Genomic DNA, 27,026 nt, shown 5'->3' on the forward strand with positions numbered 1-27,026 from the left:
GAAAAGAAAACTGTAAAGAAAAAAGTACCTTGCAAAAGTACGTGCTTGGACTGACTCAGGCACAATTAAGCTAGAACACGCCAGTCTTAACCTACTGAGCTGTGTGTGGGTGTAACAGCATGAACAGAATTTGACACTCTCTACTGCCCGATACCACTGAAATATCTATGCAGAGTGATAAGCAGATAACAGATTGTCAGCCTTTTAGCTGAATTTCCTATTTTTGTTGGTATAAATCAGACTCTTGCTTCCCCCCCCCCACCCCTTGTTCTTCACCCTTTCCCTCTCCTTTGAGATATCCTAAATCCTTGCTGGAACCCTGCCAAATCCTTCACCGCCTGTGTCATTCATCTCTTTACATCCTTTCATTTTTTAGGCTTTGTCTCATGCCATCCTTCTCACCAGAGATCCAGCTTCTTCTCTGCATGCAGGGATCACTTAGGGCATACGTCCCTTCTTTCTCTCAGCTTTCCTGGGAGCTCAACACATTGCCTCTGTGACACTTGCATCCTATGCTAGTCTGGGAAATGAGACTCCAGATTGAGACCACCCCCATGTCAGGTGCCCAGCTAATGCTCTGCATAATGTGTTCTGCATTCACTTATGGGATGCTGATGGAGAGTTAAGTAGCCTTCAAAAATGCTTAGGAGATGTAACATTTCACACGGACCTTGCTTAAAACATATGGGCCTTGCCTTAGGGCCAACTAAGAAAGACACAGGATTACTAATTTGTTTACATGTATTTATTCACTTTTTTGCATCATTGGACAAATTAATACTCCTATGAAGAGACATAAAAAGGTGCTGAAGAGGACTAAATTGTCCCTTTGTATACATAGAGAAAGCCCTGGAAGTTGACTAAGTTGAGGATTGTATGTATCTGTTCTAGAACAGGATTAAGCCTGCCCAATGCTGGGATGGTAATTTGCAACTTTAACCAGTTTGGAGAGCAACAAAATTTGAAAACTATGTTAAGGGCCAGATAAACTTCTCCATTTCCAAAAAGGGACAAATAAGAAGAAATGTTCCTTCCCTAATGCATAATTTCTCCTTTTCTAGTGCAAAATATAGTAAATTACTCCAAACACAAACTAATCATCAAGAAGGCAACAATACTGTTAATGGTTTAAGCATAGTACTCAGTCTGAGTTTACTCTGCCTTATGGAAATATCAAAGTCGTTTTGATTATGCTCAGAGGTTTAATATAGCTATTAGAACAACAGCTACCCTATTGGTGTTACACCACTAGATTTGTTAAGTTGATTCAGCAGTAGAACCATGACTCTTATTCTTCCAGTTGCATTTGTGAATTTGTTTTTGTTTAAGTTTGAGTAATTGAAGTCTTGTGGGAAGCAAAGTCATTGTTCATCTGCTTATTTCAATCTGTGCTGGGAAAGCCAATTTTCTCTTGTTAAATTATATTCCTAATGTTCAGCAGGGATAGTTGCAGATACTTGCTGTCATGCCTTGCTTTCTCTGAAATACATCTTAGCTGACTCTCCAAGCTGTCTTATCACCCCCTGATGTTTCAGCAGCAAGATGATTCATTCAGAATGGTCTTACCCCATTTCTGACATCTCAAATCTCTGAACTGAGATCATCTGAGAGGGATCTGAAAATGGTATTCTGTAATGTGGCTAATGCAGAACTATTATCTACAAACAGCAATGAGACCAGGACAGATTTTTTTTTTTTTTAATGGGCTTTCTACTTTGAAGCTGCAATCCCAATCCATGTCCCCACCTCCTTTGGTACTACATTTCCCACACCTGTGTTGCTTGTAGCTCCTCAGATGCCTTTACAGACTAAGCACAACCCTTGACTATTGGAGTGAGAAGGGCAAATCTTGATGTAACTATTCTGTTAGGATAAATGGCACTTCCTGTTGGCCATGTTGACAAGAAAAAAAAAGGAAACAAAAATATTCTGCCAACCGGAACATTCTTTCTTTGACAGAACTTTGCAGCTTGCAGTACTTGGGAACTCTGTTTAAAAAACAATTTTTGTGGATCCAATCATTTTACTTAAGTGCTTCATTCAGGCCAGAGTCTTTTAGAAACATTTTATCAACTGTCAGATAAATGCAACCACTTAAAAAACAGGCAAAGGCAATGTAATTGTAGAGTATCATACCGTAAACCAATACAGAATTTTTCTCTTCTGAACAGAGAACCAGTCTTTGGTCCATGTTTAATGAAAGAATAGAAGAGCTTTAATGAATGATGAAAAGTTGATCTAAGTCCTGCTGAAGTAAATGAATGGCTTTTTATCAGGCTTCTGATGCACAGAATAAAGCAACTGTCTTTGTTACTTTTTGAAAGTGCTAAAAATGCTTTGCACATTTTGAAAAAGTGAATTGTTGAGTTTCATCATAGCTTTAGAGCTGACCTTAAGTGTTAATAAGCTTTCTTTCAGAACATCTTTGATGGAAAATAGCCAATTGTGCAATGAAGCCAAGTGAATATTTGAGGAAAGAATGAGGGAATGTGCTTAGCTTCTTGTTACTCTTTGGTTGCTTTTTTTATTTTTTTTTTTTTTTAGATAAGCATTTAAGGCATATGAGATGGCATAAGCATTCTCTTAAGACATTTAAGGAGATATCATCTGAATCCCTTATTTTCTCAGTGTACTGAAGGAGAAAGTATTGATTAGTGTATATGCTGGAATTAACATCCGATTTGTAGAGAGCTAATAAAAAAATAAAAAGACTGTGGTCCCAGTAGAGTTTTAGCAAAAGTAATGGTAACAATAATGGCTTTCCTACAAATGCTTTCACATGTTTGGAAAATTTTCTGTTCTCTTTTAATAGCTATTAGGCTTGTTACGCTGAAGTGTATAGACTTAAAGGAAATTAAAATGAGAATATGTACACTGTTGCACTATTGTTATACTATTTCTAGGATTTCTTTATCTAGGTTAACACACTGTCTTAATGTTTTAGTTGTCCTCCCATTCTTGCATTGGTCACCTGGAGACAGTATCCCAAATTCAGCCTCTCAAACCAACAAAATATATTGAGAGGAATGTAGCTTTTTGAAGACAAGTAGCCATTAGCCATGAGATTTGCTGTGTAAAGAGCAATTAGAAGATCTGTCTGCAGCAAAAGCCCTTGAAAATAGCTTAGAGAGATTTTGAACAAATCTTCTGCTGCCTGGGAATATATTTCAAATACCCAAGGAAAAATATTTCTTGATACTGCTCATCATAGGTCACGTTGCTTTGTCTGTTTAACTGCTGCAGTCCAAAGACACTGTTTCCCCCTTCCCAAGATTATTTGACCAAAACACTTCATATCTATCATTTATTTCATGCTGAGGAAGGCAAGACAATGTATTGTGAAAAGATAAATTAATTTGCCATTTCTGCTCCAAAAAGTAATTCTGCCAGGACACTCTCAGTGCCTGTTCTTGCAAAGGCTGATTTCTGAGCTTACATCAAAAAACCCAGTCCTTCATCTTGCTTGCTATAATGCATATATATATATATTAATGCTTCAATTAATAATTCAGATTAATTCATAATGGGACTAAATAGTAAGGAAATATTATAAAAACCAATATCAATAATTCATGATGTCTTTTTGGCTAGAAAGGTAATTTCTTGGAAATTATTAGGAAAGAAATAATTTACACAAACCTCTATCTTTACAATCTAACACTGACATAGTAATTATTATCACTCAGATTGGCATGAGAATAATCATTAAATAGGTATTTAGTTACAGGCAGATGTCTTGAAAATCTAATAATCTGTTGGATCAGTATCAGGAGTGTTGTCCCATTTGACAAGAACATCACTATTTATAACTGGGAACCAAGGAAAATTTTTCAAGGTCATAATGAATGTATGTATATATGTGTACATACTCATATACAAACACATACATGTACACACACACACTTGTGCTCTTTAATTAGTCTTTGTTCAGTAAGAAACATGACAGATGCAAAAATTGAATCTCAGAGTTCATAATGGTTGGGGTTGGCAGGGACCTTTGGAGATCACCTGGTCCAACCCTGCTGCTCAAGCACAGCCAGCTAGAGCAGGCTGCCCAGAGCTGTGTCCAGATGGCTCCGTGCAAGGGTGGAGACTCCACAAAATCTCTGAGCCTGTGTCAGGGGCTGAAAAAGTTTCCTGTGTTTCTGTTTGTGCCCATTACCTCACTGAGCATCACTAGGAAGAGCCTAGCTCAGTCCTCTTCAGGTATTTCTCTTCTTTAGGGTTATAAATCCCAGTTCTCCTAGACTTTGCTTTCAGGCACCATGCTCCAGTTCTTTCATCACTTGGTGGCCCTTTGCTGGACTCTTTTCAGCTCAGTGAGCTACAGAGAGCTGTCAGCTGTGGAGCTCAGAAGTGGACACATTGGACACATTCCAGGTGTGATCTCACAAGTGCTAAATAGAGGTAAATACTGGAAAAAGCCGAGAGTAGAGGTCAGTCAAGTAGCTTCAAGTCAAGTCGAGCTGAATCGAGAAAAACACTGAACAACGGAGTTTGCACTGAGCAGAAACATTTCTTTTACATGTAGAATGAGTAATTTCACAAATGGGGTAATGGTGGTTCACATCATAGCTTATCTTTTTCTACCCCAAGCAAAAGACCAGTTGTTTTATAACAGTGAAGAAAAGTAAATAGATAAGGTACTAAAAGAAAATCTAAATGCTGAACACTTATATGTGCTACTATTCTTTTATGTGTTTGTGAAAGATGCTCATGTAGTTCAATAGATGTATCTTGAGGGAAGACTCACACCCAGAATTTGAAATAAACAAAGCAGAATTGTTTAGTTTTCACTTCTTGCTAACTGGAAGGCCTTCTTTAAGTTATTATTTTTTTTTCCAGTGGATTCAGTGTTGACAAGTGTAAAGGGTTACAGTCCTCTGCCTCCTGCTGGATATTTTGTTCACTGGCATCTGAGAACCAACCGTCTGCAATGTGAAGGAATTGAAGAGCTAGATAATATTTTCTATAGTATGTTTATGGTGACAGATTGAGAGGTCTCTGTTGCTCTGCTGCTACTCCCAGTAACTCAGAATACTAAAGACCTCTGCAACTTCTTTCTTCAGTTGTCTCTTTTCTGAAGAGTCCTTATCCACTTAGCACACTAACCATGGAAGCTATTGCAAACCTGCAATTATTGTTGTTGTGCTTCTTTGAACAGTAGTTGATCTTTCATCCTTATGTAAAGGGGGGGGGGGGGGGGGGGCAGAACAGTACATGGTAATTAAAATGAGACTGACTCCTAGATTTATAATGTGGTACAGGAATAGGTCCTAATAGTCAATTGTTATTTTTAATAACTAATGGCTATTAAAATATGTTCTTATTAACTGGTTAGAATCCTTGCTCATCAGTATTAATAATGGTTTTATATATATGAAATTTCACTTTTCCCCCACATTTTTATAGCTCTTATTTGAATCTGCCATTTCAATATCCAGATGTTGACTTTTGAAGTGCTGAAGTCAGCTCTGTGACTGGCTCATCATGCTCATCAGACACTGTTCACCTTACTTCTCCTTTCCTTTTCCATATCCCCCAGGGATATGTAGCTCTGTAATGCTCTGCTGGCAGTGGCCCTCTGCATTAAAAGTGTATTGTTATTTTCTTCACCCATCCTTTTGTTCTCCAAAGTTATTCCTTTATCTTTTTATCCCTGAGAGGATTTTTGACTTAAGATCCTTTCTTGAGGGACCTTAATTTTAAAAAATTAAGCTGAATAATAAGTTCAGAGAGTACCTCCTAGCATGAAATTGGATTTCAAGTGAAAGTTTAAGCACTCATCACTCAAAAAATCTTAACTTCCCCAAATCAGCTATTTTATAAGGTTAATGCAACATTAACATCAATGCAATCTTATTTTTTTTCAGCCAATCACAAATATTTTGCTCATGTTCATCATTAACCTGGCATAAGTCAAGTATAACTTATCTTATGCTGTGGTCAAATGTTCTTGTGGTTTAACATGCATCCAGTTCTTTTTTTGGGCAAATAAGAAAAGCGGGGAAATAGGTTTAAAACAAAGAAAAGAAACTTCCATACAATTACTTCTTTGCGGGTTTTTGTCTTGATTAATTTTACAGCCCCTGTTAGTTAATTGATGTAGGACTGGAGCAGTCACATTTTTATCAAGCAAAACCACGCCAAGTCTTATGCTTGTGTTTTGGAGGCTGTAGTGCTGATGGTTCAGCCGAGGCCCAGCAGGGGCCAGGTGGGGTCCTGCCCTCCATACAGCATCAGGAGAACTGTCTGTGTGCATGCTCCTGATGCTGAGAGTGAGTACACAGCCACCCGCTGTGGGCTGTCTTTAGGGAAGTACAACTTCACCGCTTTTCACAGAGCCTCGGTAGGATGATCTCCTTCTGGACCCCATAATTGTGTTTATCACCCCTTTGCAGAGCAGTGATAACTAGTGGCTTTTTTATATTTTTTGGAGGTCTCTGCAATAGAAAGTTCAGTTATGGCCCTCTTTTCAAATAACTTCTCAAATGAAGTGAGAAAAAGATGGGTAAGATTGCGAAGATGATATACTAGGAATAGATAACTGAGAGGAGACCAAAAAAATCTAGAACAAAGTAAGGAAATTGAGAGGGAAGGGTGTGAAAGTGGATGCAGGCACTATGAGACAAACAACATGAATAATTCTGGTGGTGCATGTTTTTGTATCTCTGCTTATTTTTGCAGCATGCCTAATGTGCTGTTGTTCAGGAGAAAATATAATGTCTTGTGAAATAGGATCACTGGGCGATATAGCCTATTCACCTCTGAAGCTTTTAGAGTTACTTATACATAAAATATTTTCTGGAAGTGTCTTTTTCTTTTTCCCACTTACATAGATTATTCCTGTTATTCAAATCCATATTTCTTACTAGGACACTAAAAAAGCTTGAAGAAAACTTACAAATGTTGCCAATTTAGCTACATCCCATAGAAATAACTAGCAGAATAGTGAATATCTTGCAATTAAAATTTGGAAACTTTCTATGGTTACCTAATTGGAATTTATTTTACACCCCAAAGAGATTGCCAGGTTTTGTGTTACTGTCTTTTCAGACAAAGGTCCCATATATCACCCTTCCTCATTTTTGCTTTTCGTTGTGTATGCTGCATAGTAATTTTCAGTTGTTTTTTCAGCTTTAGCCACAGCATGAACATCTATACATCAATGTACAGTAATTGCAATGAGGTGCGTATAGTTTTGCTAAAGTATCCTTAAGTGGAGAGATTCTGGCAGTGTTTTGTAAAGAAAAGAAACTGTGGTGTATTCTACAGCTACTTATTGTTTAAACATCTCCTTTTCATATTTTCCCATTGTTGTTTATTTTTAGCATTTTGTTTCAAGAAGTTCAAAATCACAGCTTTGGTTTTATCTTACAGTTTTGTGTTCTGTCCTGCTCTCAGATACATGGAACAGTACTCCAAGTATCTGGACTTTTTGGGTATTTGAGACAAAAATGAGTTCAGCATACTTCAGTTTTTCTTTCAGAAAACAACTTCTGTGATTCTAAGGTTAATTTATGGTTAAGAATTTTTTAATGAATACATCCATGTCTAAAAAGACAATGTAGTTTGCCCTTTCTCCGGCATGTCACTGCTATCAAGCCATTGTAGCAGGCCACAAGGTTGATCAGGCAGAACTTGCCCTTGGAGAAGCCATTCTGGCTGTCTCAAATCACTTCCATGTTCTCCATGTGCCTTAGCAGAGCTTCTAGGAGGATCTGTTCCATGACCTTCCCAGGCACAGAGATGAGGCTAATTCCCAGCCTTTTGACAGATGGGTGAAACATTTCCCTTTTTTTCCAGTTACCTGGAACTTCACCTGACTGCTGTAACTTGCCAAATCTCATGTACAGTGGCTTGGCAACTACATCATCCAATTCTTTCGGGCCTCTGTGATGCATCTTACTGGCTCCTATAGACTTATGTACATCCAGGTTCCTCAGGTGACCATGAACCTGGGGAGCATTTTGCTCCTCCAGTCCCCATCATTTGCGAGATGTGGGAAGAGAGATTGCTGTTGAAGACTGAGGCCTGTTACTGAATGGAAGGGGGACCCTGGTAACAAAGGACACAGAGAAGGCAGAGTTGCTGAGCATCTTTGCATTCACTAGCAGGACCAGCCATTGGGAATCTCTGACCCAAGAGATCAGGGTAAAGGAATGTTGGAAGGAAGGCTTTCCATTGCTCAAGGAGGATTGGGTTAGAGAACAATATTTTAGAGAAGAAATTAGCTATACGTGACATCAACAAGTCCATGGGCCCTGGAGGGATGCATCCAGGAGTGCTAAGAGAGCTAGAGAACACCACAGCTAGGCTGCTCATGGTCCTTTCTGAAAGGCCATGACCATCAGGAGATGTGCCTGAAGGCTGGAAGAAAGCAAATATCACCCTGGTCTTCAAAAAGGGCAAGGAGGAGGACCCAGGGAACTACTGGCCAATCAGCCTCCCCTCAATCCGTGGGAAAGTGTTGGAGCACCTCATTCTGGTGCATCTCTATCCACATGGATGACAAGTGATCAGGAGTAGTCAGTGTGGATTCAATGAAGGTAAATCATGCTCAACCATCAACCTGACTGCCTTCTGTAGTGAAACAAATACCTGGGTGGATGAGGGACAACAGTCAGTATTGTCCTCTTCGACTTCAGCAAGGCTTTTGACACTGTCTCTCACAATATCCACATGGGCAAACTCAGGAAGAGTGGACTGGATGAGTCAACAGTGGGGTGGATTGAGAACTGGCTGAACCAGAAGGCTGTAATCAGTGGCACAGAGTTCAGCTGGGGGCCTGTCACCACTGGTGCTCATCAGAGTTCTATTCTGGGCCCAGTATTGTTTAACTTGTTCATCAGTGACTTGGATGAAGGGGCAGATGCCTCCCCAGCAAGATCACCGATGACACAAAGCTGGGAGGAGTGGCCAATACTCCAGAGGGCTGTGCAACCCTTCAGAAGGACATGAACAGGCTGGAGAGAAGGGAAGGGAAGGGAAGAACCTTCTAAAACTCAAGAAAGGCAAATGTAGGTTCTGGCAGCTGGGGAAGGAATAACCCCATGCAACAGCACAGGCTGTGGGCCTGGAAAGCAGCTCTGCAGAAGAATACCTCGGGGTCCTGCTGGACAGCAAGCTGTCCATGAGCCAGCAGTGCCCTTGTGGCCAAGAGGCTGATGGTGTTCTGAGGAGCACTAGGAAGACCACTGCCAGTTAAGCAGGGGAAGTGATCCTGTCCCTCTACTCAGCCCTGGTGAGGTCACATTTGGAATGCTGTGTCCTGTAAAAGAGAGAGACATAGAGTTCCTGAAGCAGGTCCAGTGGAAGGTGACTAAAATGACTGAGGGACTGGAGCATCTCTCCTATAAGGAAAAGCTGAGAGAGTTGGGCCTGTTCAATCTTGAGGAGAGATAGCTGAGAGGGAATCTCATCACGTACAAGTGTCTGAAGATAGAGAGTTGAGAAGATGGAACCACGCCCTGCTCAGTGGTGTCATGTAATAATACAAGAGGCATTGGGCAGAAGCTGATGCACAGGAAGTTTTACGTGAATATGAGGAAAAACTTTACCATGCAAGTGACTGTGTGCTGGGACAGATTGCCCAGAGAGCGTGTGGAGTCTTTCTCAGTGGAGATATTCAAGAACTCCCTGGACACAATCCTGTGCCATGTGTTCCAGAGTGACTCTTGTTGAACAGGTTGGGCCAGATGACCCTCTGTGGTCCCTTCCAACCTCACCCACTCTGTTATTCTATGATTCTTTGAGCATATCAGCTTCTCCTCGGCTATTGTTACCCGTTTTCCACCACTGTTTACCAATGTGGGTACACAATTTTAGGCCTTTCTTTTTTGGTTAACATACATATAGAAGCCCTTCTTGTTATTCTTGGTGTCCCTTGCCAAACTGAGTTCCAGCTTTGCCTTGACTTTGGCCTTCCTCACTCCATCCCTACAAAACCAAACCTCGTTCCTGTACTCTTTGCAGGTTACCTGTCCTTGTTTGCATTGCCTGTGCTTTTGTTTCTTTTCCTATAGTTTGACCAGTAGCTCCCTACTCAGCCATGCTGTTGTCTTGCCTTCCTTGTCTTGCTGTCTCTCAGTTACCTGCTTTTACAATCCAAGTTTCCTGCCCCTTTACTGACTGTCTCCTGTCCTGAATTCTCTTTGCTTTACTGTATAACTGGTCACATTTTGCCCATAATTTTTTTTTTGCCTAACTCTCTATGCAAGAGTATCTCTCCACATATACTGGTAGTCCTGGCTCCTTCTCCACAAGGCCTTTTCTGCCTTTTCTTATCCCTAATACTTGACCCAGATAATTGTCTGGTGTCAGTCTGCCTTCTGTATTTTCTTCCTCCTATTTCCCCACTGTCTTCCATTCTCCCACTTCATTTTTCATTGTTCATAGGCCTCGTGTATTTAAAGTATGAAGTGTTGCAATAATGTGAATGCTGAACTTTCAAAAATGGGACTAAAAGTGTTTTTTAACTATATTCTCAATTATTTGTGTGTGGCTCTGTGTTCATGCTTCAGAGTATATTTTGTTCATGGGCTAGAGCTTTTCTTCACATACTGAGTGCTAGAAGTGTGCATGCTTAGAAAATGGAAGCAGATGTTTTCATACAATATCTTGATTCCAGCAGCTGAGGTTTCAGAAAGACTATCAAATGTTTCTAACTCTCACAATATATTATATAACTTGGCACTAGTATGCTGATAGTATGCTATCAGTAGTGCAGATCTAACAATTCCGAATTATTCTCACTCTGTAGGGCAGACGTACTGAGGTGTGGGTTCCTTTGCATCATGCATTTAGGAACTGAAAACAGAACAGCATGGTTGTGATGTCTGTATTAAATAATGAGGCAGAACATAGTCCTCTAGAGCAATAGGTTTCCCACTGTGTTGAGTCACTAAGCAAGCTGTCACTGTTGATGATGTACTCTTATTTTTAGAAATCCTTCAATGAAAGTCAAGCTGAACCCTACGATGCCATATTTTACATTGCTTAAGTTGTTGTGATGCCAGTTTTCATTATTATTGATGTTAAACACTTAAAGAATATTTCTGGGTTAAGCAAAAGGTCTTCACGCATTTCAATGATTTATGAAGCAAATAGGCCTGCTAGATGTCTGTGAAGTGCCACTGATGGATTCAGTGAATGCAGCAGTAAGCACCCATTACAGCACCTAGAACACGGTTTCTAACTGGTTTTTGTTCCATTTACAAGTTATGAAAGAGACTTGATGATGCTTTTAGCTGAGAAATATTTTAGAGTGTAATGGTTTTTTTTGGAGAATAATTCTATCTGAAGCAGTGTGGAAAATGACAAACAGCTTTAAGAAGGCAGAAAATGCATTGTGTTACTGTTCTGTGAGCCCTGGCTGCATCATGCAGCCTCTTAGGATAGCAATAGTATATCTCGAGATAAGCTGCCAGAGTCTTCTACCCATACACTCCATAAAGAGAGTTTTGGTTCTACCAGGCTACCTTTAACTATGGAGATACTTTTTGCTGTCATTCCTTGACACCCACTTTTTCCCTGCCTCTAGGTTACTGTATTCATCTTAATTATCTTTGCTGATCTAAAATGAGATGTCTAAGTTTCATCTAGGGTCGATGGAAAGAAACATGAATTTCCAAGGGAGATTAGTGCCAAGTATACTAGTGATAGCCAAGAGAAAATTTTCATTGTTATTTTCATGTTTAAAGCTATGAAAAAGAAGAGATACTGCAAAATCCTAACCAGGCTGAATCCTGCTTTTCTTGCCATTTTTGGTGTTTGTTAGGATGGTTAAAAGTAGGTTACTCCTTACATTGTCTTTCACTCAAATGCAGATATGTTATTGTTAAAACAGTTACAAGAGATTCAGCATTCCAAGATTGCTTCAGAAAGTTGAAACTTTTGATTGATTGAGCGAGACAAGAGACAAAGCAATCCCCTCCCACTCAGTCCTTCCATAAGACTCCTCAAACCTACAAACAAAAATCCGACTGTCTAAATAAAACAGCAGCCACAAAGTCTTTTTCTACAGCTCAGTTATCAGAAGATTGTAACACCTATTATAAAAACATGTATGCAGTTTTTTTCTACATTCAGGAGAGGTAAGAAGCTATTTCAATATAGAAGGAACCACTGCTTTGAGTAAACTGGTATATGTAATTTGCCATACTTGAAAACTGGGGATATGTGAAATCATGGCTAGTCAGTAAGGCTAATTCAAAAGGAATTCTTTTTCATAAAAGATGCAAAAAACAAGAGTAAAAAATGAATTCTAAGACTTTAGATTTTGTTATACTCATGTGCCATATTTTATAGGCTATAAACTTGCTTAGCCATGAACTGTTGCACTTCATGTTGGAGTATTTAAAATACATAGAAGATGATAAGATCTACATAGATAAGAAAAAAAAGAAAAAGAAAAAGAAAAAGAAAAAGAAAAAGAAAAAGAAAAAGAAAAAGAAAAAAAGAAAAAGAAAAAGAAGAAAAAGGTCCTGAGGTCTTCTTATTGCCATCCTGTTTCCCAGAATAATTAAGAGAAAACATGGTGTCTCAGATCAATGCTAAAGAGTGTGTATTTTCTTCCTCCTCTGTAACAGTGGAGTTATATTACAATGCAGATTTAAACTTGGTGCAAACCCATACTGATGTTTAGAAGAATACAGGGTGTGATTAAGTACTGGGTAAGTGCCTTATATTTTCTGCATATTGAATCCCAAAATAAAGTGGATTGAATGTGTTTTTTTCAGTCCTGTAAAGCTTCTTGAGGCCTAATTCCCAATGGCTTGGCCATCAGATGAGGCCAAAATCATTCCAGGTTTTAAAAGATAATAACCAGAATAGCTAATAACCTGATTATTAAAGTGCTGAGCTTGGATACCAGAGGAAGCCAAAATCATACAGTTTTAAGAGACTATAAGCAGAATAGCTAATAACCAGATTATTAAGGTATTGAGCTAAAAGGGGAGCAAGTCATAAATAGAAGTTAGTTGCTCGAGTTAATGCAGCAGTAAGCTGAAGCAGAAGGTCTCCTACCTAAGGTTGCTTGCTCTTTGGCAGCATTTCTTTTATTGCTTTAGAATTTGTCACAATTTTGTGGTCAAGGGGCAGAAGAAGAAGAGAAAACAGAGGAAATATATTTATTTCTGTTTTTGATCTGAGTGCTATTTGTACAAAGGTACTGGACTACAAAGGTACTGGACCCACTACAAGAGGAGAAGCAAGAGAAGAACAAGCGAACAGAAGCAATTCAGATGTCAAAAAAGAAAATTTACTGAAAAAATTTAAATCAGCATATTGACAATAGGAAATTAAAGGCTGTATTTTCATAAATAGGATCTAAACAGATTTTAACATAGTATTCTGAACAGGTGGCAATATTCAGCTGCATGTAACTGTAGCTAATGATGGTCAAAATTCTTTTAATCCATTAACTGATTGATAAAAGGGGATAAAATAATGCTGTCCAGGTTTTCCAAGAAAATTTGGGAGGTCATGAAAAAAAATCCAGAAAACAGTCAAGTAATGAAAAAATTCATTTGCAAACCTAATATTACTGAAATCTGTTCTGAGTTTTTTTATCAAACTCTGTTTGTGCATACATTTCAGTCATGTTAGTGCTTACAAACTGGAAGTCATCTGCAATTTTGGTCAACAAGTGGTGCAAATATTAAACACGATTAGAGGTGATGAGATACACAGCATCCTAACTGTGAATCTGTATCATTCTCCTTTCTTATTTCAGTACATGTAGGTGTGAATTTAAATATATATAAATATATGCATGTTTATCCACAATTGTGGGTCCTTCTTTGTAATCCCTGCTTTAGAAATGCTTTCATAACTCCTGATAGTTTTGTCCCTTTTAACTTCATGTATAAAAATGTACAAGAAGTTCAGCTGATCACCTGTCTCTCTCTCCCCCTTTCTCTTTTGAAAGCTTGCCAAAAATCCAGCCACTACCTAGGCTATTAGTGCATTACTCCATATTCCTCTACCCCCATGCCAATTTGAAAATCCTTTTCATTTTGCACCTTTTATAACTAATGGATGATACTTTGGGGAAAATTACAGTGACATTTGCAAAATGATGCTACTTTAAAAGACAGCGTTATTCTTCAAGTGAACATAGTGCAAAAATAAGCAATATATTTACAGGGGAAAAAAATAAGTCTAATGTATGCTCTGCTTAACTTCATCAGAGGCACAAGATGACATAAGATGATGCTTTTTATTCATTTCAGGGTGGTAGAAGTTTTACCAGGTTTCAAAGAGATCAACCTGGACTCCGGATGCTGGTGCTGAAAGCTGATTCATCAAGCCATCATGACTGAGAAAAACACTTGGCAGTTTATTGACTTGAGTGGGTTGTTGCATCCTGATGACTTTAATGAAACTTGGTCACCTGTTTACAGCTTGTGCATGAAACCTTTTCTGTACCAGACTGCATTGAGGGGCTCTTTGTAGTTGTTAAGTTCAAAGGAGATACATGAGTAGGAAAGTAATTGAATCTACCAGCAGAAGTTTGCTCTTGCCTTTAATTTCTACCTTTCCCCCCAGCATTCACTGGTAAAAAAAGTGTGTCTGCTGTGGATGGACATTTAAAGACACACGTTTGACAATCCTGTTTTGGTTTAAATATCTGTGAAGAGACATTTGCAAACTGTGATTAAACAAATATATAAAAAAATATTGATCATTGATTGGATGTCCTTCAAAAACTACTGAAATGTGAAAACATTCTGATGAGTCACGTTGTATTTCTCTGTCACTAAATTCAAGGGAAACCTGCAATGCAGCTGGAGGTGGTATGGACCAAGTCCCTACACAGTGTCATGAAGGGAGAGAAAGGACCTCTGTATTCATGGTCTTGTAGTGCAGGACCTTGCTCCATTCGTGGTACAAGTCAGTAGCAGTTTAGGAATTAGTTTTCTAAACCTTTCACCAACCATTTCAGTACATCTGCGTTTTTAGCTGGTTATTAAGGCATTAGACCCAAGGATTGCAAACTTTAATTCTGGCTTTCTTGGTGATCTATAATCTGGTGAATATGAAGATTTATGCCCTTCCTGTGAAAAAGACCACTGGAAAATGTTTTGTTTAAATTCAGATGGAGCTGCAGAGGACTTCAGGGTTTGAAAGATTCAGTAACGAATAAGAGAAATAGATGCAGATGAATTATGATTTCCTATGCATGGTGTATTTCAGGGAATCATTAATCCACCTGAATATGACCATGAATTATGTTCACAGTATTGCACTAGAATGTCTCAAAAAGGGTATTTAGATGTACTTGTGAAGTTAAATATGGTAAGACTATAAAATATTGATTATTTAGCACACATAATAGCAGTAGACTATCCAGACCTTATTTTCCATGAGGAAGACAATGCAGTAATGAATCTTTCTACGGCTCAGCTTTATTTCTGTTCATGTATTTTTAGGACAGGAACATAAAAATACTTTCATTTAGAGTAAATTCATAGTAAGAACTGAACTATGAATGTTTAGTTTGTACAAATGTCTTCTATCACCATGATGAAAACAGGTCATGTTTCCATCTTTCTTTTTGACACTAAAAAAATGGTAGTAAAGTAGCACTTGGGTTTTAAAATTAAATGATTAATTTTAGAATTCTGACCTTCTGAATTGCACTTACTGCTCACCAATGCGTATGTCATTAGGAATTAATTAGGTAATCAATGAGGTGGATATTCAATTTAATGCTTGTACTCTGGATTTTTTAATATTTTCTTTTGCTTATAAAATTACAGAGGCAGTTAAATGGTTATACTGTTAGCTCACTGAGGGTTTGCTACCACAAAAAGCAAAAAGTGTTCTTACTGCCATCTCGTCCATAGTTTATGCACTTTAAGGGAAAAAATGCTCTATTATGTCAAAAATTGCAGCACCAGACCTGAACATAATCCCGTTATCTTCCTCTTCAAATGCAGAAGGACAGCATGCGTAGTACATCACCAATAGAACTGAGATAAATTCCCTGCACATACATTCCAGATAGTCTAGGGAGGAGTAGTACAGAAAATTGGCATACCTAGGACTGGAAGTATGTATCAAATGCAGGTCTTTTTACTGCTGAAGTACCCACATTTAATAGCACACTGTATTTTGAGTATGGAGTGGATGCATCTGTGATAGTTCTCATGTATGCGTGCATGGCTAGAAAATGTTTAATTTCTTAGTGCTTGATGTTTTGGGTAGAAGTTCACATGTATTCAACTTATATATTAACACAAATCACATTGACTGTGGAGCTGAAGACCCAGAGTAATTCTCAGCATCTCTTTCTGTGTGGAACTGTTGCACCTTCTCAGGCCTTAGCTTTCCTGAGCAGGAGGTTCCGACTGATTTTCAGGCCACAGGGCTGAAGAAGAACTATCTCAAGCTATCCAGGTCTCTGGGAGCCCATCCCAGAGGTCCCTACCTCCATGGACTTTAACAGTGTGAGTGCCACCTGAGTCATATCTCTGCCTCTGCACCACTGTGTCCCAAACACTGTCAAGGGCAAGAACCACCTTGAGTGTAGTGATGCCCCTCTTTGAAATGCAAAAATAGGACTTGGGGTAGACAAGACTAAAGAAGTCTGCCAAGAGTCTTTCTAAAGTCCTGCGATTGTGGAGGCTCCACCAGACTTCATAGCCTTTTACTCCAGTCTTTTGCCATTTTAAACATTTTAGAGTTTTTCTTAATATCTGGCTTGAATCTCCCTTGTTGCATTTTAATCCTGTTATTTTGCATGAGTACACCTTATTTTATTTCTGTTTACAGTAGCTTTTTATACTGAAGGTTCCTATTATTGCCTGCATCTGTTTATTTTCATACACAAATAAATTATCCCAGTTCTTGCAGCCTCTCTTAAAGGAATAAGTTTTCACTTTATTGTTGTTGGATGAAGTCTTGTATATCTCACTTCTTTCTTGAAGTATGCTTTGCAAAACTGAGATCTCATTGGTATCAGAGCTGACTTCTACCTGCAGTCTTCACAGGCATCAGTAGAGCAGAAGGGCTGCATCAAGGCACGTGTTGGCACGGAGATACCTGTTTCCATTTACACATGCCAGTTTATTTCCTGACTTTTTCACAATAGCACAGAATTTCTGGCTTATGTTTACCATGTGATATGTTGCAACCTCTGAACGCTTTTCTGAAAGCTTCTCTCAGCTCCCTCTTCTCCCTCTTCTGAATGCAAACAATTGTCATCTTGTGTGCCTTTGTATTGGTTTCTTTTACAAAATTTCTCCAGCTTCTAAAGGAGGTTTTGAATTCCAGGCCTGTCTTTTAATGTGCTTACTAGAGCTGTAAGTTTGTTGTGACTAGCAAGTCACAAAAACATTCAGGTTCTAAAATATTACTGGAAGTAGGAAGTCACATTGGGTTCAAGAAGGCTCCCTGTGAGATCCCATTCCTCCACTATGGGAATAAAGCGGCTTATGATTCTCCTCATTGAGATGTTTGGTTTTTTTTTGAACAGTTTTGTAACCACTTTACAGTAATTTTGCAATGTGTCTTTGCTGAGTTTGCATATGAGGAAGCCCAATTAAAGTTTGTCAAATACTTATTAAAATCAATATGCAGAGCTTTGACTAATTTTCCCTATCCACGTCCGCTGTTTTCCTTTCACAGAAGGAAATTAGCCTGGTCTGACATTATTTTTCTTAATAAATCTATTCTGGCTATTAGTTATTTCCTTTTTTACCTTCCACATAGTTTGCTTGATTATTAATTCTGAGTTTTTTCTGCAGTTAAATTATCTGTACATTCTTGTCTTTTCATGGACAGTGTTGTGGAACTACATAATTCTGATACAAGTAGTAAGATGTATATGGATCATGGTATTTTGAGTGGGACTATGACTGGATCAGCCATCCATTGCTCCTTTCAGCTCCTCAGCAAAGACATTGCAACTGCACCAGCTGAACTCATATCCCATCAATACACACCTGTTGTATTTAAAGGAGCTTCACTCTATGGGAAAGATGCTTCAGAAACATTATTTTTCAGTGGTAGAGAAAGATCCAGATTTTGAAGGTGGGTTTTATTTCAGGTTAATTTCTTATTTCTTCTATAGCCTGGGAATTGTGGGTAGAAGTGTGTTGGAGAGGGGGCAGGACAGAACCATCTAGACGTTAAGAAGCAGAGGAAAAGCTTTTCAGGACTTCTGATTCTCCATGTCTTGAAAAAAAAACTACTTAGTTTAAGGGAAGTGAAATATCAGAATAAAGCAAAAAAATAAAAAGAAATTATGGGGAGTTAAAAAATGTAGCAAATTAATGATGTCTTTGCTCCCACTCCACTGAGTGTCAGAAGGAAGCTGGGGCAGGTGTAGTCCTGCTGTCTTTTGTAAGCAGGTTCAAAAGAGAAGACAAATAAGAGCAATTTTCTCTCTCTCCCACTCTCATCTCTCTTCTACCAGGCAAACACAACCAACATATTTGTGGAAGCTTTTAAACTTTTTTGGGCCAGCTCCAGCCATGACCTGCTGTAGATTAGCAGTGGCACATTCCTTTAACTGTTCATGTGTAACCTGAAAGCTGAGAGCTGTTTCGCCATTCCCACCTGGGATCTCAGCGCTCAGAATTGGAAGGTCATTATTGAGTCCTTCACCATGTCCCTGTATTTGGACAGTGTTGTGCCTACTCACAAATTGAGAAGCTGTTTGACCAGGATAGTATTCAGTAGTTTGCATATTCTACATAGATTGTTGCATTTTCTTCAGGAAAACAAAATCTTCTGTTAGCTCTCTTTACCCAGTATCATCATTCACTGATGATAAAAAGTAAACTGGAAAGAGAAAAGAGCTTTAGTCTGTGAACAGCTAAGGCAGACAATCTTCTTCTAGTGTGACAGATGTTGGAATACTCTTCACGGTTACTTGGGATGTCCTCAGATGCTTGTAATGACAATAGCAGAGAAACAGGCTTCTGTGCATTGATCAGAATCCTCTATCATACTGTACATTTTACACCACCAAGAAAAGATGAGAGTTTGCAAAGCATGGGGACCTAATTCACCATGGCTTCCAATTCAACCTGACCTACCTAGAGCTGCTGCCACTGACAAAAATACCAGCTGTGTCACTGCCTAGTGACTGCCTTTAAAACCTTAGCATGCCTATTGGGATATTAGCAGGTATCTTTAGACAACTTTTGAAACTGTTCTTTGATGGGTCAGTACTTGTACAATGTCATCTGCATGAGACATCTGCCCTGTGTGGGCCTGAGATATTTTGGTATTTCCTCTGCTGTCCTGATGTTAATTCTTGCTCTAGTCTCATAATTCCCAGAAATGCTATGCAAATTCTTGTCCATTTCTGCAGTCCTGACATTTTCCTGGATAGCACTGTAAAGGATTTGATTTTGGAAAGCATACCTAGCTCATCCAATTACATGTGTGAACTCTTTGAAAGAAGGTCATTTTGCATCTATTGCCATTTATGTTTTTCTCTTCCTTCATTGCTTGCCTCTTTAGAGCTTGCTGGAAAGCGATGGAGACTCTAAAACTTATTGATCAGATTTGAAGAGTATAAAGGGGAAAGATGTAACATTGATAAAAAGTAGGGCAAAAGATTAACACCAACACTAGCTTGTGAGCAGGAAAGTCAGGAAGGTGCAGCAGGAGCCATGTGCGTTCTCTTGTGCCAAGGTGATAACAGAGCCAGTAAAGATAAACATTTGGGGTGAGGAAGGAATATTTCCTCTGATTGCTGCTGCCAGGTGGAAAAAAGAGCAAAACTGTGAGTTATGCTGTCAACACCAGGTCAACAACAACCACTGATGTTATTTAGAGCCTGTGGATATGGTTATGTATGTTCATAGAAAAAAAGCAGGAGGAGCAAAAGGAAAAGATAGAGATGACAAGGAGATACCAGAAGTAGGAAGAAGATGACAACAGCTATTTAAGATAAGGATGGTTAACAAGTGCCATGAGGACTGGGAATGTGTGAAGTGGGACATTTAAGTGGAGCATGAGGACTGCAAAGCTTTTAATCTGACCAGTGAAGATGTACCAGACTTGTTGGCAGGTCAGTGCAAGTGAAGATATTACTCTGTGTGTTTTGTGAAGAGAGTGGAGCTGTAGACTCAGGTTGGGTCTCTCAATGCTTATCAGGTCAAGTACAGAACAAACTTCAGTATTCAATGTTTAGACATTTTAATTACTAGAAAACATGGTGGTCTGTTTCTTGAGTTCCAGCAAACACTCTTCTACTCCGTTTGTATTCATGCTGAGTCTATGGAACCAAAACAAGTTCTGTGGCCATGAACTTTGGGAGCTTTGCCAAGGATTGGGCATTGTGGTTTGGTGGGTGGTTTTTATTTTTTTTCCCTTTTTATTTATGTTTTTTTAATGGGAAATATGTTGGTGCTCTCATTTTAATACCCAATCCCTGATTCTACAACAAATTCACAGGCAGAGGTGACTAACACTATGGATACTGGATGTCAGGTATGTTCTAAGCATTGTGAAGCTTTCTTAGAAAAGACTGTACAGGGTTTTGTCTTCTAATAAGGAAAATTCTTTTTAATAATCATCTAAACAGAGGTGTTATTCATTTCACATTTCTGCAGGAAAGTGTTAACATAGTACTGCTTTGTGATCATGTGTTAGTTATTAGGTTCATAATGAGTATAGTACTGTCTTAGTTGTAATGTCCATTAATACAGCAGAAAAATACAGTATGTTAATGTGTGTTCCTTCAAGATTAGCTATGGAAAGTGAAAGTGCATTTCCATGCTAATACAGTAAAAATTTATTAAACCTGTAACATTTGAGCATGGAAAAAGAATTATTTTAACAGGTTTGTTCCATTAATGGTTATTTGTTTAAGAGGGTTTCTTAGTATCATACATTTTCTGATTGCACACTCAAAACTTTTTTTTCCTGTGGACAGATCTCTTTCCTTGACAGGTTGTATTATTCTAAGTTATAGGGATTCTGACATTATCTTGAGGATTTTTTACAAATTATACATGCAGAGTGCTTTGAATATGTAATGCAATTTCACACCAAATACAAACTTGCTGGTGTACCACAGCAGTTCAATCCAGGTCACGGTCCAGATTCTCTTTCCCTTCCTAAAAGTTACACTGCCACAACAGAGGAAAAAGTATTGCTGCTCCTGATTTTCCTTCACCCTATTTTTCTCTCAACTGTGGTCAAAATCACCTCTTGCAAGGAGCTTCATCTCTTTCTCTATTTCATGGACTGGATATAGAAGCAGGGGATCTGCTTATCTTCCAGCTTTCTCTTTCCAGCTTGATCCATTTTTGTGCTGCACTGACTCTCTCCTTTAGACGTGCTGTTACTGCAGCTCTGGGTGGACATTTGAGCTGAAACAGTGCATGCTACCATGAAAAGGTACTGTTTTGGTGCAGTGTTTTAAAACTGCACTAACTGGGGGAAGAGGGTGCAAGTCAATTGATTCCCTGCATTTCCCCTGAAGCAGCAGAGGAGGATTCCCTGCACTGAGGAAGCAGAGGAAGGGGTTAAACTGCCAGAGAAGTAAGCTTAGTTCTTGTATCTTGTATCTCAGTCTCTTAAAGCATTGATAAAAGAGAATTGAAGTTGATGTCTTTTAGGGGTCACATATGGTTCCCACTGATGAAGCTGTTTGGGGTATTTTTTTGATCCCTGCCAATAGGAGCCATAGAATCTGATGCTTATAGTTATTTCCTCTTGGAAATTGTGTATGTGAGAAGTTCATACTCTTTGCCACATCCTGTAGTAAATGTTCATATCAGTTCTTTCCAAAAGATTGATTCCTAGCTTGCTGCAGCACAGTTCATCAAATCCTTAATACAGAGGTGAATGGATGGTAGTCTCTTTTTCATCCAAACAATTGTAAGCCTGCATTTGGCTAGCAGTTATGCTTGTTGGATGAAGCATGACTGCTCAGTATTCGGTTTGCTTGCTATTGCCAGCAAACAATACGCTGGCAGGGGTTTACACTTTCTTTCTCTTGCCTTTTTTTTTTGTGTGTTATACAAAACCAGGCATGGGTAATGAGTGTCCAGAATGTGTATGCTAATTCCTGTAGAGACCTAGATGTTGAAGTTTAAATGGAGAGCGAGTCATTTGAGGTCGTGCTGTTATCATGTGTTACGTTCTCTGCACTAGTCAGATTTCGCCTAACATTGTTTTAAGTTGCTGAAGAACATTTGCAGCTGACTCCTTTCCTTTACATCTCCCTCTTTTGTTTTCCCATTTAGATTCGTCTATCCCTCTGGTGACGTTAAAGGGAAATAACCAGGTAGGCATAATTTTCTGGCACAAAAAAGTAGTGAAGAGCCTGAGAATGAAAAGGGATTTGGCTTCTGAGCACATTCCTTAGTTCTTTTGTAAGCCTCTGTCTATATTAATGTATTGCTGCACTTTGCAGAATAATATACTCACACGGGCTTCATAGTCATCTTTCTCTCTTCATTCTGAGGACCAACATGTTAGTTTTTCAACAGCTGTAATCAGGAAAATAAGAGCTTTAGAGTTTGCTTCAAACCCTGTATCTCTAAGCAATCTGCTGCTAGAAAGCTACTCACAGAGTTAGCATGAAACTATTCTAATTCTGTATTAATTGCTGTAATTAGGTTTTTTGCGTCATGATCAGATCAAGGAAGCCTAGAGAGAGAGAAAAAAAAAAAACCCTCTTTATCCACAACTCTCCTAAAATGAGGCTCAGTATTGCCATCAAAGGCAAAGGCAATGCAAGTCAGACTTTCCCAGCTGGGCAAAAGCCTTTGTCTTCAGGGACGTCAGGGGCAGCTTGATTCCAGTAGAGCTGTAGTCATTGTCAACATCTTGTCCTGCATGCAGACCTTCTGATAATTATTTTTGTCCCAATGGGGTCTGTTTAGTGTCCGTGGTTTTTGACCACGGACACTAAACAATGACCGTGGTCATGTTTAGGGGTCATGACAATGACCCCTACATTCCATAGAGCCACCTAGTGTCAGTACAGTCCTCTTGGTTGCATGAGGCCCAGCAATTTCACCGTGGTCTCCATGATTCCATGAGGCCCCACAGTGTCACAATGGCCCCTTAGTCTTACAGAGCCCCACAGTGTCACAATGGTCCCTTGGTCTTACATAGCCTCACAGTGTCACAATGGTCCTTTGGTCTCACAGGGCCCCACAGTGTCACAATTGTCTCTTGGTTCCATGCCCCTGTGCTGCTACATTGCCTTTTCAGGATGCCCTGCCAGCTGAGAAATGCTCCTTGGGCCTCGACGTTGGCCAACAGCCCCTGGACTCAACTCCTCTGCAGCTCATCACAAACACTGTCTGCTCCAGGCACTGCTGATGCCCAACCAGCTCCTGGTTCCTTTAGCAGCAGCCCTGGGAACTATTTTTGTTTAGACCTCTCAATTTTTGAGGGTTTTTTGGTCTTTTTTACTTACAGGCAGACTTGTGCTTTCCTTATAAGATCCCATATATGCACAAGGTACCTGTGAACAGTAACGCTCCTCAGATTTCTCCTGACCAGTTTTGAGTGGCACACAGATTTTTCCTGGCCAGTCTTGAGTGGTTCACAAAAGCACCTGGCTGCAATCTGGGGGAATTTCCCAGTCTGAGTCTCAGGCTTCTATCACTCCCTGTGATGCAGGATGAGCATTCATTTATACTGCTCTTTCCCTTTACACAGCTGTTGTTTGCTATTTCCCTGTTATTAAATACTTGCACAAGGAAAGAAATATAAAAATGCTGATATTTGCCATTAACTATTTTTGATGCAACAACCAAGTCTGCCAACTGCATGAAGTGAATGCATTTTGTTAAGCACATCAAAAATGCATTTGTAAGAAAAGGCTCAGTGGGTCAGATAAGAAGGACACAGAGTATAGTGGTAGCAAAGTACCTTGGTTTCTCATCCACAAATTGCATTTTTCTTCCTTTGGTCCTTTGTGTGCTTGAATTATTTAGACTGTAAACTTTTTATGATGGGAACTGCCTCTTAATCACAACCTATTTATTCGATGGCCACACATCAGCCAACCAACGTCAGAGAATTCTTTCTCACCCGCTCATTTCTCGTGTAGCTCACCACATCCTTAGCATGTATTCTCATCAAAATTTGGAATCTTCTACATGGCAGCCTTTCTGCATCCTGTTCCTTTCCATTCTTTCTCTCTCCTCCTTCATGACCTTCTCCAGATGGTACATCTGTCGGAAAAAGAACAGATTTGGAAATGGTTGGTTTTCTTTCAATGGGAATTAAACTGCATTAGCTTCTCACCAATGCTTTATTTTGGGAGCAGGCTAATCTGCTAGACCTAGGCAAGAAACCATGCTTCCATTGAACAAGAACTTTGGAAATGTAAACATTTTCTTGACTTGTATGAAATGTTAACATCTCAGGAATGTTTTCAAAGTCCAAATCCAAGGAACTATGAGCCATGGAGGGCAAGCTGGACTTACACTAAGTCAACAAAAATATGCTTTTAAGACTGTCAAAATGCTTCTGCCTCCTAGATTGCTGGTTTTGGTTTTTGGGTTATTTTAAAATAAAATGAAACAAATTCAGTTGTTTCCCCCTAGATTGCCTTGATATTTTTATAAAGTGAAATGTTTTAATCGGAAGGGGCTTGAAGAAGGAAGGGGAATTTCATTGACCATCCATATTTTGACTGAACATGTCTAGATACTCTTATCCTTTTATGTTAGCACTATCCCTGTATGTCGAGGAGAGTTGAGGTGGGAAGGGAATGCAGCAGTGTACTGGTCACCATTCCATTCACCTTGTCGTGGAAAATCTCAGGTTTTCCCTCTAATTTCAGGAAGAAAGGGAAGAGTGGGCAATATGGCTACATCCAGGTTTAATTTTCCATAAAGCTACAGGTCTCCCAGGTGCACAAAAGGATTAATATTTTTGGTGGCAGAGCAGAAAATGAAGCTTGAAGTGTCGTGGTGTGCTTGTTTCGGCATGTCTGGAAGGAATACCATTGTCAAGAAGTCTCAAATTTTCCTTTTCTCAAGTAAGTGACCATATTTCATGGCAGCTGCCACTTCCCTCTGGCCCTTCTCACCAGAATGGTACCAATACCAAGGTTTATTTATCATTGTTCCTAAATGTATGTTGAATTTTGTTTCTATATATCTGTACATGTTATGTACCTCTATGGGAAAATTACTTGAGCGAGAACTATGGGATTGAGTTATTAAATATTAAAAAGCAATAAATTTCAGATCACCCAAATTATAAAAATACCATCCCCAGTCATGTGACAGTCACTTCTCTCTTGCTCTGCATGTTTGGATGATGAGGAATATGATCTTTTTCATGTTAATTTGTGGTGATACCATCAGTTATTACTTGAATGGTGAATTTTATTACTTAGGTCTCTGCATTAGAAGAGCCCAGATTGTCTGTTGGTTTTCCCATACCACAGGATTTGTGGTGCAGTTTGAATCCATTAGATTTATTTTACTATCTAGTACAATATATATGTAGGAGGCATAGCTCCTAAGAATGTGTTTCACACATCACTCATGTATGGAGACGTTAGGAAACGCTAACATTTTTTTGCATGAAATTCCCCTTGCTCTCCCCTTAAAAAAAAATCTGAGCAATGATGCAAATAAATTTTCAAAAGATTGTTTTATGAATACATGTGCTATACTCAGTCTTTTTAAAGAATAGAAATCACATAAATGACAGTTCCAGAAACTGTAGATTTATGACTTTTTTAAACTTTCCGATTATCTGGCAATGACTAAAAAAAATAAAATTTTGTAATTTTGAGGAGAGAATAATGTACTTTTTTATTAAAATAGAAATGACACACTGCTGCATATCTAACTTGATTTAGTGTTTTTATTAGTTATAGAACTGTTTTAATACCTCACTAACTATTGCTTTCTCCCTCAAGGTTTTCATTGTTCTCATACCCTAGAAACAAATTGATAATTCTGAAAAAAATAAAGTATTTCTTAGTTGTTTGCTAACAGCAGAATAGCAATCAGTCACCACAGGGTTACTACAATGGGCATCATTATATCTGGATCCTTATCAATTTCACTATATGGGTAAGTATTATTGCTGCATACCGGAACTCCTTTGGTGTTATTGCTTAATTTTAATTGTGATTGTAAAATGTGAAAAATGTGGATATTTAAACCACAATTAAACACCTGCTATACTTGTTGTGCATTGGCATTTAAAGATATATTGAGTATTTAAAATCTGCTGAATCAGATATTATATTGAGGGGGGGAAATAAAAAATAAAATATCTGGGATTGGTTTGAAAGCAAATGTTTGCTTAAGGAAACAGTTGCCGGGAAATTTAATTTAGCCAAGTACGTGATGCAACATCTGAACCTTAAAATATTTTCAAGTGTAAATTTTGACATCGTGCTGTTTCTCATGCAGCTTCAGAGGCTGCCAGTCCCTTGCAGCTTCCAAGAATCCCACTGTCCTATGTGTGTCCCTCTGACATCCTACAAATGGAAAATCCTGCACTGGAAAACACCTGCCCAGCATTAACAAGATGTAAATGGCAGAAACAGCAGAATGTCAAGTTGCAGAGACACAAAGAAATGAAGGATTTTTAGAAAAAGCCTCTGCTGACTACTCCCAAATTCTTAATTTCATTCCAGAGTGAAAGCATTCCTAAATTGCTTCTGGTTCTGTGGTGAGGAGCACAGAAAAACACATGAGCACATGATTTTTGTTAGGCGTGTGAGTAATCTGAATGAGTTAGAGCTCAGCACATGTTGATGTGCTTTGCTGCCTTGGATCTGTTAGTGGTGTAAGGTGGTTTAAATCTAGCAGACATAAAGAGAGGCAGCAGCTCTCAGTACAATTAAATCTGCAAGCAGCCTCTACTGCACAGCCTGGCTCATGTACCTTTCCATATCCCATCTCTTTCCTCTTCCTTTACAATAGGTTGAAAAAATTGTTTGGTCTGAAAAATGACAGATTCATCCTTTCAGTAAAGCCTGTTTTTCTAATATTAGAGGGAAAGTTTTCTTACAGGCATTAAAAAAATTAACAGTATTTTAAGTCTTACTTTTGTTGTTTTAT

Source organism: Melozone crissalis, unplaced genomic scaffold, assembly GCF_028551555.1.
Source record: "Melozone crissalis strain CALT ecotype California unplaced genomic scaffold, PUWL_Pcris_2 ptg000016l_1, whole genome shotgun sequence".
Lineage (NCBI taxonomy): Eukaryota > Metazoa > Chordata > Aves > Passeriformes > Passerellidae > Melozone > Melozone crissalis.